Below are 9,984 nucleotides of genomic sequence, written 5' to 3'. Positions count from 1 at the left end.
AGCTCCAGAAAATCTGATGTCCTCCTCTGACCTCCAAGGGCTCTGCATGCACACACACAGTGCACAGACAGCCTGCAATCGAAACATAAAATAAAAAGGAATTCATCTTTGTTTTAACCCACTTCTGGGGATGGGGAGATGGCTCAGTGTATAAAACACTTGCCACACAAATGTGAGGGCTGGAATTTGGATCCCTAGGCAGACAAGGCAGCCCACCCAACTGTAGTCCTAGCAGTCAGGAGGTAGGGACAGGAGGTCCCTGAAGCAAGTTGGCTAGTTAAGACTAACTACACAGGTAAGCTCTGGATTTATCTGAGAACATAGGACAACTGAGTTCAAGGCCCTCCCTCAAGCCAAGTACGGTGGCTTCTTACATCTGCATCCCTAGTACTCTAGAGGCTGAAGCAAGAGAATCACTAGTTCAAGGCCAGCCAGAGCAAGATAGGTATATACAGACAGACAGATAGAAAAACTACATACATACATACACTAAAGTTTATATACATACATAAAATAGTAATGTAAATAAAATGGAGAGTGATTGAGGAAGACATCTGATATCAATCTCTGCACTACACACGCGCACGCGCGCGCACACACACACACACACACACACAAGATCACACATGTACACATGAAATCACACATATGAATACCCACACACATTTTAACATGAATACACACATGCATGTATACACCATACACACACACACACACACACACACACACACACACACACACACACACACATAATACAGATGTACATCTGTCCATCACCACCACTGGTACCCAGAGCAAGCTGACATCACCTTCCACCCAGACAAACTGAATACACTGTGGATTTCTGCCTCTCCTCACAGAATCTGAGCCAAGACACAGAGCCCCCCAAGCAAACCAATAATTTGGCATGCCTTCCTTTCAGTAGAGACGGGAGCTTTTGATAGTCTATTAATAAAAAGGAGTATGCTTCTGCTTTTATGCCAAAATGAGACGTTCAATACTTGTGATTTCTGCAAAGTAGACAGCTTCCTGGAAGGCACATTAAGCCTCTTAATGTTTAAACAACAAACTGATAAATCCCCATTTCCAGTAAACACAGGTCACTGCAGACTTTCAGCTGGCTGCAGGAAAAGGTAATTCTCGAGGGACTCACGCAGGGTTTGGAAGAACAGTTTGTATATGCCAATCCCAAGTTTTTAATTGTGATGAAGAGCAGTTTATCTTTAATTTGGTGCTTATGCTCTTAGGGCTGGTTCTGAGGTCATGAGTATTTGCCCCTTACATTTTCATCTAATAATGCTACAGTTAGAGCGTTTATATTGAGGGCGTCGATCCAGTATGGATCGGTGTTTATATATAGAATGAGGAAGGATGTGTGGCTCAGCCGGGGAACACTTCTGTAGTACCCATGAGCCCTGGGTTCAAGTCCCAGCAGAGGCAATGAAGAAAAGAACAATGTGGCCAGAACACACTTTCATTCCTTCATTGTCCTATTATCTAATTATCTACAGTTTATTAAAGAGGTTGATTTTATGCCCATTTAAATGGCACTCTGGTCAAAAATCAATCAGTTGCAAATGTCTTAATTTGTCACTAGATCTACAACATTGTTCTATATACACCTAGCCACATGCCAGCATAACACTGTCTTGATTGCCGTAAGAAACTAGGAAGTATGAGCCCTTCGAGTTTATTTATTTACTTCTTTTATTTATTTTTGGTTTTTCGAGACAGGGTTTCTCTGTGTAGCTTTGCGCCTTTCCTGGAACTCACTTTGTAGACCAGGCTGGCCTTGAACTCACAGAGATCCGCCTGTCTCTGCCTCCTGAGTGCTGGGATTAAAGGCGTGCGCCACCACCGCCACCGCCGCTGCCGCCGCCGCCGCTGCTGCTGCCGCCGCCGCCGCCACCACCACCACCACCCGGCTCGATTTTATTCTTATTTCTCAATATTGTTTTGGCTACTCAGAGGCCCTGGAGCTCCACATAAGTTTGAATGTCAGTTTCAATTTCTGCAAAAGAAAAGAAAAGCAACTTGGATAATCATTGCACTGAAGCTATAAATCGCTTTAAATAATAATAATAGCTTAGTAACATTAGCTGTTTCAGTCTATGAACATGGGGTGTCATCCCATTTATAAAGATCTTTTCCAGTGTCTTTCACCAGAGCTTTATAGATTGAGTGCAGGAGTCTTTCATCGCCTTATTTAAATTTATTCCTAATGTATTCTTTTGGGTGCAGTTTAATATTTTCTGGCCTGGAAACTTACTGTGTAGACTAGGCTCGCCTCAGACTTGTAACCCATCTGCTTCAGCCTCCTGAGTATTTTTTAATGATTTATTTATTTTATTTTATAGCATTGGTGTTTTGCCTGCCTCCATGTCTGTGTAAGGGTGTCAGATCCCCTGGAACTGGAACTACAGACAGATTTGAGCTACCATGTGGTTGCTGGGAATTGAACCCAGGTCCTCTGGAAGAGCAGCCAGTGCTCTTAGCCTCTGAGCCATCTCTCCAGCCCTAGCCTCCTGAGTATTAAGGTTATAGGCACACACCATATTTTGCCTTGTTTTTTTTTTTTTTTTCATTTTATGTGTATGGATGGTTTGTCTACTCTGTGTTTGTGTGTGTGTGTGTGTGTGTGTACCATTTTGCATGCCTGCTACCTGGGTCGCCTAGAAAAGGGTTTCAGGTGCCCTGGAACTGAAGTTCTGGAAGATTGTGAGCCTCCATGTGGGTGCTGGGAATCAAACTCAGGTCTTCTGGAAGACCAGCCACTGCTCCTAACCACTGAGCAATCTTTGCAGTCCCTTGTGTTTAATTTATCTAATGTGTAATGCGTTTTTTGGTAAGATTCATGTAATCCAGGCTGACCTTGAACTTGCTATGTACCTGAGAATTACCCTTGACCTTCTCATTCTCCATCCGTCACCCCCCAAGTGCCAGATTACAAGCATGTGTCACCACACCCAGCTCTGTAATGTTACAATTTCCATTCCTTCTACATCTCCTTTTCCTTTGTATATTTTAACTTTTTCTTAGTGGTTGTCATGGGGACTACAGCTGGCATCCTAAACTTGGAGAAATTCAGTTTGAATTGATACCAACTTAGTTCAATAACAAGCGTTAACTCTGCAGCTATCCTAGAGTCATCCATTCCTTTCTGATATGATTGGCCCAAACAACACCTTTATATTTAATGTAGCAGATCTGTAATTATTTCATGCATTTATGCTTTAACTCATATAAGAAATAGAGGCATGAGGTTAGAATACAATTATACTAAATTTTATGTTACTTATAATTACTTTTTGGCTCTCTTTGTTCTTCACACAGTTCAGATTGACAGGTTTTTTTGTTTTTTGTTTTTTTTTTCTTTCAGCTTCTTAAAGATGTCATCTTCCACTGATCTCTTGGCCCCTATGGTTTTGGGTGAGAAATTAACTGTTAATTCTTCCTGAGATTCCCTCAATAAAATGAGTCAAATCAATCATCTCTTGCTAATTTCAAGATCTTCTCTTTGTCATCTTTCAGCTTTTTGTTTTGTTTTGTTTTTTGGTGTTTTGAGACAGGATCTCTCTGTGTAGCCTTGGCTGTCCTGGAACTTGCTCTGTAGACCAGGCTGGCCTTGAACTCACAGAGATCCACCTGACTCTGCCTCACAAATGCTGGGATTAAAGGCATGTGCTAGCACCGCCAGGCAATTCTTTCAACTTTTTGACTCTGTAAATCTCCAGGGTTTTTCTGCTTTAAGTTTGTTAACTGCATAGGATGTACAGGTTCATGTATTTTATCAAATTTGGGGATTTTGTGTATGAAACTGGAGTCACAGACAGTTTAAAGCTGTCATCTGGGAATTGAACCCAGGTCCACTGAAATAGCAACCAGTGCTTCACCACTGAGCCATCTCTCCAATCCCTACTTTTTCTGTTTTTTGGTTTTGGTTTTTTTCTGTCCTCGGATTCACAGATATCTGCCTGTCTCTGCCTCACAATTGTAATTTACATTTATTTTAAAAAAATGAGAACATTTTGAATATTAAAATCATAACTTGGCAAATCAAATTCTCTCCCTCCAAACTGCCCCAAGGATTGCTATTAGTTGATAAAGGTTACAGTCTTTTACTTATATTTTCAAATATTATTTTTGTTTTTAATTGTGTGCCTATGTGTGGGTATGTACACATGAGTGTGGGTGGGTATGTACAAATGAGTGCAGGTGCCACAGAGGCCAGAAGAGGATGCCAGATCTCCTGGAACTGTGGTCACAGGCAGCTGTGAGCCACCCAACATTGGTACTGAAATCAGAACTTAGGTTCTCTGTCCCACCAGTATATGTTCGTAACTGCTCAGGTATCTCTCCAGCCCCACAATTCACTTACTTGGTGCCTTTTCCAAACTATTTTTTACAGAGACTAAGCCTTAGCAAGTGTAGTCACTGAGATCTATCTTCTATTACTGTTACAGCCAGCTAGTGGCCAAACAGATTTCCTGAAATGCTTAGATCCAAAGGGAAAGAAGAAAACTAAATGAAAAGCAAACACAAGGTCTGTTTGTCTGTTTAATCCTCTTCATCAGCAGGAAAGCCACTTCCATCCACACTCTTGAGCTCTGAAGCCATAGTCAGGGTTTATGTTGCAAGGCAGATCAAACACACAATCCCAGCCCTTGCAGGACAAGGTCTCTCTCGCCCACGCTCACATCAGCAAACAAACCATAGTACTGATATGGATCACCATCCTCAGGGTTTCCTGCTATGGGGATGGGTTTACCAAAACCCACCAACCTCCTCCTCCAACATACATGTCTCAGCACACTGTAAAATGCTCCACTAGTCTATAGTCCCAAAGAATTGAGTCTTCTGTTTTGTTATTTAATGCTTTATTTATTTATTGTGTATGGGTATTTTTCCTGCATGTATGTCTGTGTACCATGTTCACGCCTGGTGCCCATGGAAGCCAGAAGAGGGTGTCAGCTCCCCCTGAGAATGGAGTTACAGACAGTTGTGAGCCATCACATGGGTGCTGGGAATAGAACCCGCATCCTCTGCAAGAGCAGCAGTGCTCTTCCCTGCTGAGCCATGTCTCCAGCCCCAGTTCTCACAGTTCTCACAAGTTACAAAAGTTTGAATGGGGGAGAATCAGTAGAGGCATGCAATAGCCCAAGGCTAACAACAACCAAACTGATGACTACCTACCTCTACACCTAAAAGGTTAGAGAGAAGGGCGGTGGTGGCCAGGACCAGGGAAGAAGGAAACTCTGGCGGGGTAACCTTGATAGGAGCCATGACATTTGGCGGATGACAAACCCAGCCAGAAGCAATCTCCTAAGAAAGTATCGGGGATTAAATATGCTGGCTTCACTATCTCGTCTACTTTTTCCTTCTCCTGCCAGGGCTCCCTCCTGACCCACCAAACACCCCAGTTTAATGTGGAGATGGAAAGGATGGAGAGTGGATCTGGAGGACTGAATGGAAGATAGCCAGCAGCCCTCTGCTGTAGAACAATCTTTTTGTACACTGTGCAGATGTATCTTTGCTAAGGCACCTTCTGATTGGTTTAATAAAAGAGCTGACTGGCCAATAGCGAGGCAGGCAGAGATTAGGTGGGAGAGACAAAAACTAAGAAGACACTGGGAAGAAGAAGAAGGGCAGAGTCACGGGAGTCTGGGGAGACTCTAGCAGACTCAGAGAGAAGCAAGATGCACTTGCAGTGTTGAAAAAGGTGCGGCCACATGGCAGAGCACTGATAAGAAATGGGTAATTTAAGTTATAAGAGCTAGTTAAAAACAAGTCTAAGCTGTTGGCCGCGCATTTATAATTAATATTAAGTCTACGTGTGGTTATTTGGGAGCAACTGCTGGGACACAGAAAAACTCCACCTACAGCCCCCTCGCCCCAAAATTACCCCCAGCGTCTACCATTAAGACAGAGAGTTGGAAAGGTCGTTCAGGTTGAAAGTGCTTGCCTTGTGAGCACTTGAGTTTGATCCCAGAATCTAAGTTCTTAAAAAGCCAAGTAGAGTGACACATGTTTGTAATCCCAGCGGTGAGGAGGCGGAAACGGGCAGGGCCTTGGGGCTCATTGGCAAGCTCCAAGGTAGGAAGATGTGCTGTCTTTGAAAAAAAGAAAAGAAAGAAAGAAGGAAGGGAGGGAGGGAGGGAGGGAGGGAGGGAGGGAGGGAGGAAGAAAGCTGTTAAAGTGCTTGCCATGGAAGCAGGAGGACTAACGTTCTGATCCTAGAACACATTGTGATTGCTTCGGGCCAACCTGTGATTCCAGCCTTTGTAAGGCAGAAACAGGGTTCCAGAGCAAGCTGGACTGCTAGACTAGATAGCGCACTGGTACACACAGACACACACAGACACACACACACACACACACACACACACACACACACACAATAGATAGTGCACTGGCGCATATATAAATCTCTGTGTGTATAAACTCAATGAGAGACTCTATGTCAGTGAATAAGACAGAGAGTGATGTAGGAAGACCCCCAGAGTCAACCTCAGACTCCACACTCACGTTCACACACACACACACACACACACACACACACACACACACACATGCAGGTACACTCCTACAGATGAGGGTGGAAAGGGTGGCTGGCTCACAAGGAACAACGTCTGAAGCTATCCACGGGCCTCCACACCCACCTGTGTCGCAGGACATCTGATCACACTACGACCCCCGAGTTTGTGTTATTTACTGGAAAAACCTGTTTCTAGCTGTGGTGTGGCTCAGCCCTAGCACACACCTTTAATCCAAGAGCTTTCTGCTTGAATACTGTAAACATAGGTTAAGAGGCAGAGCAAGCAACCAGTTGACAGGAAAAAACCAGAGAGTAAGAGGGAGTCGGGAAGACAGATAGAGACACAAGAAGTGGAAGGGAGGGGCATTCAGCTTGAGGGGGTTTTGTTTGAGAAAGCTCTTTCCAGCATATCAGCAGAGGAGGAAGGTCAGCCGGGTGCTTTCTCTGCCACTCTGAGCTAGCGGGCTTTCACCCCAGCATCTAGCTCCAGAGTCTTTGTTGGTAAAAATCGAACGATTGAGATTTTGTTAAAAACAATAACCTGCACACACACACACACACACACACACACACACACACACACGAGCATGCACACACAACACACACACACACACACACACACACACACACACACACACGAGCATGCACACACAAAGGGTCGAATACAGCAAATTTCTTGATGCTTTAGAACAGTCACTTTCCCTATTTTGACCATCAGGATTCAGCAAAGCACAGATCCAGTCAAGAGGTCGCTGACAGGGCTGGTGAGATGACTCAAGGACCCGCGTGCAAGGCCCAGAATCCATGGAGGAAGAAGAGAAGGGACTCCTGGAAGTTGTCCTCTGGCCTGCACATGCGTGTTGTGGCACACATACACGTGCACACGCACACAAGATAGAATTTCGGGCTGAAGAGATGGCTCAGTGCTTAGGAGCACTTGCTGCTCTTGCAGAGAGTCTGGATTCAGTTCCCAGCACCCATGTCAGGTGGCTCACAGCCACCTCTAACTCCAGTTTCAGGTCTCTAACATCTCTGCTCTCCAAAAGCACCCACACTCATGTGCACATACCAACATGCAGACACACGCACCTGCGCATAACTTAAATAATAAATCTTTAAAGCTTTTTAAAAATGAAAGTGTTGGTTGTTTAAAAGCTATTGACATTTTAAAATTTTTTTAGCTATATATTTTATGTGTATGAATGTCTTCTTGACTACATGTATGCATGCACATTGCATGTGTGCCTGGTGCCCAGAGTCGGGAAGAGGGTATCAGATCCCTTAGAACTGGAGTTACTACAGATAGTTATGAACTACCATATGGGTGCTGAGAACTGAACCTGGGTCCTCTGAAAGAGCATCACGTACTCTTAGCTGCCATCTCTCCAGCCTCCTTGACACTATTTTTCAATTATTTATAATTTAATAATTTCATGCATGAATATAACATATCATTCATCACCCTCTCTTATCCCCCTCCCACCCCCTCGGAATTCCTTCTTCCCAACAAGTTTCCCTCCTGCTTCCTTCCTAAAGGCCCATGCCTTAGTCAGGGTTACTGTTGCTGTGATGAAACCCTATGACCAAAGCAACCGGCATTATTCTCTTCACAGCTCCATATGACAGTCCATCACTGCGGGAAGTCAGGGCAGGAACCCAAACAGCGCAGGAACCTGGAGACAGGTGCTGATGCAGAGGCCATGGAAGGGTGCTCCTCCTGGCTTGCTCCTCCTGGTTTGCTCAGCCTGCTTTCTTATAGAACCCAGGACCACCAGCCCAGGGATGGCCCCACCCACCATGGGGTTGGCCCTCCTCCATCAGTCACTAATTAAGAAGATGCCCTAAGGCTTGACGATCTTAAGAAGGATTCTCTCAGTTGAGGCTCCCTCCTCCCTGATGACCCTAGCTTGTGTCAAGTTGACATAAAACTAACCAGTACAGCCCACTAAGTTTAATTTAATGCTTGCATGAGCAGGGGGTGATTTAGTGGCATGTGGCCAACTTACCGGTGGCTGGCTATACCACATAGAAAAAATGAGTCCAGGCTGAGGAGATAGTTCGGTTGGTAAAGTGCTTAATACTCAAGTTGGAGGACCTCAGTTTGATTCCCAGAACACACACACACACACACACACACACACACACACACACACACAGAGTCAGGTGTGGTGGCACACACTCATAATCACAGCACTGATAAGGCAGAGACAGATGGATTCCTGGGTGATCTCATTAGCTAGCCAGAGTAACCTAGTCAGCATGCTCCAGAGCAGTGAGACACTCCATCTCAACAAACAAGGGGGATAGATCCTGAGGAAGAATATACCAAAGGTTGACCTCTGACCTCCACACACATGAGCATGCACACACATACACACCAACCCATAATAATAATAAACACACAACAAACATACATTTTTAAAAGAAAGTTACTCCCCCTTCTCAGGTGCCATTAATTGCCAGTAGCGCCTCAGCTCGGCCTTGGCATTATTTTTAGGAAGATAATGGCAGAGGTTTTTAAGGTTCCGGTTTTGCCATGCTTTAAAATGCAGAGCTACCCAGTTCTGTATGGGATTGCCTGTATTGTACAGTGTTCTCCCAGCTCAGCCACTAGTTACATAGAGGGCTGTGGTTTTAAGCTTCAGGCTCTCGGCAGCTCAGTTTCATCAACTATAAGATGAGGTATAGGAGCATCAACTCTGAAGTTGTCACAGGGATTTAGTGAGTCAGAACAGGGAAAGCACTTAAAACAGCAGCCGGCAGGGGCTGCCTTCAACCTCTGGGTGTTAGCTACCGCAGCTGTCCAGCTGAGGATTTTCCCCTGCAGCTGTTACCTGTAACTTACTAGTCTGTTTCCTTTCCTGGATGACGTCATGTTCTCCTCCCTGTAAGTACTGGTACATGCTTCTCTAGAGGCCTGGCTAATTGCTATTTTTATAACAACCAGACACTTTATCATATTGATCCATTTCAAAGTATGGCAGCATCCAATGCTAGCAAGAGGCAGGCTTAAGGGCTGGACAGATGGCTCAGTGGTTAAAAGCACATGCACCGCTATTTCAGAGGACTCGAGTTTGGTTCCCAGAGGCCACGTTAGCTCACAATCACCTGTAATTCCATTTCCTGGGGATTGACACTCTTCTGACCCCCAAGGGCTCCTGCAAGCGTATGGTACACAAACGTACTTTCAGGCACACACATACATATGAAAAAAAATGAGTAAAAATAAATATAAAAATATTTAAATGAAAAATTTTAAAAGAAAAAATTTTCAAGTAGTGATACATAGTTTGATACTTTTAAGCTTACAATGATGAAAAATATTGTTTTGGGTTTTTGCTTGGAAGAGAGTTGGGCTTTTGTTTTGTTTTCTTTTTATTGTTCTTGTTTGTTGTTTGTTTGTTTGTTTGTTTGTTTAAATAGAGTCTTTGGGCCAAGATGGCCTGGAA

Source organism: Peromyscus leucopus, chromosome 13 (genome assembly GCF_004664715.2).
Source record: "Peromyscus leucopus breed LL Stock chromosome 13, UCI_PerLeu_2.1, whole genome shotgun sequence".
Classification (NCBI taxonomy): Eukaryota; Metazoa; Chordata; class Mammalia; order Rodentia; family Cricetidae; genus Peromyscus; species Peromyscus leucopus.
Note: the sequence above shows the minus strand (reverse complement) of the source record.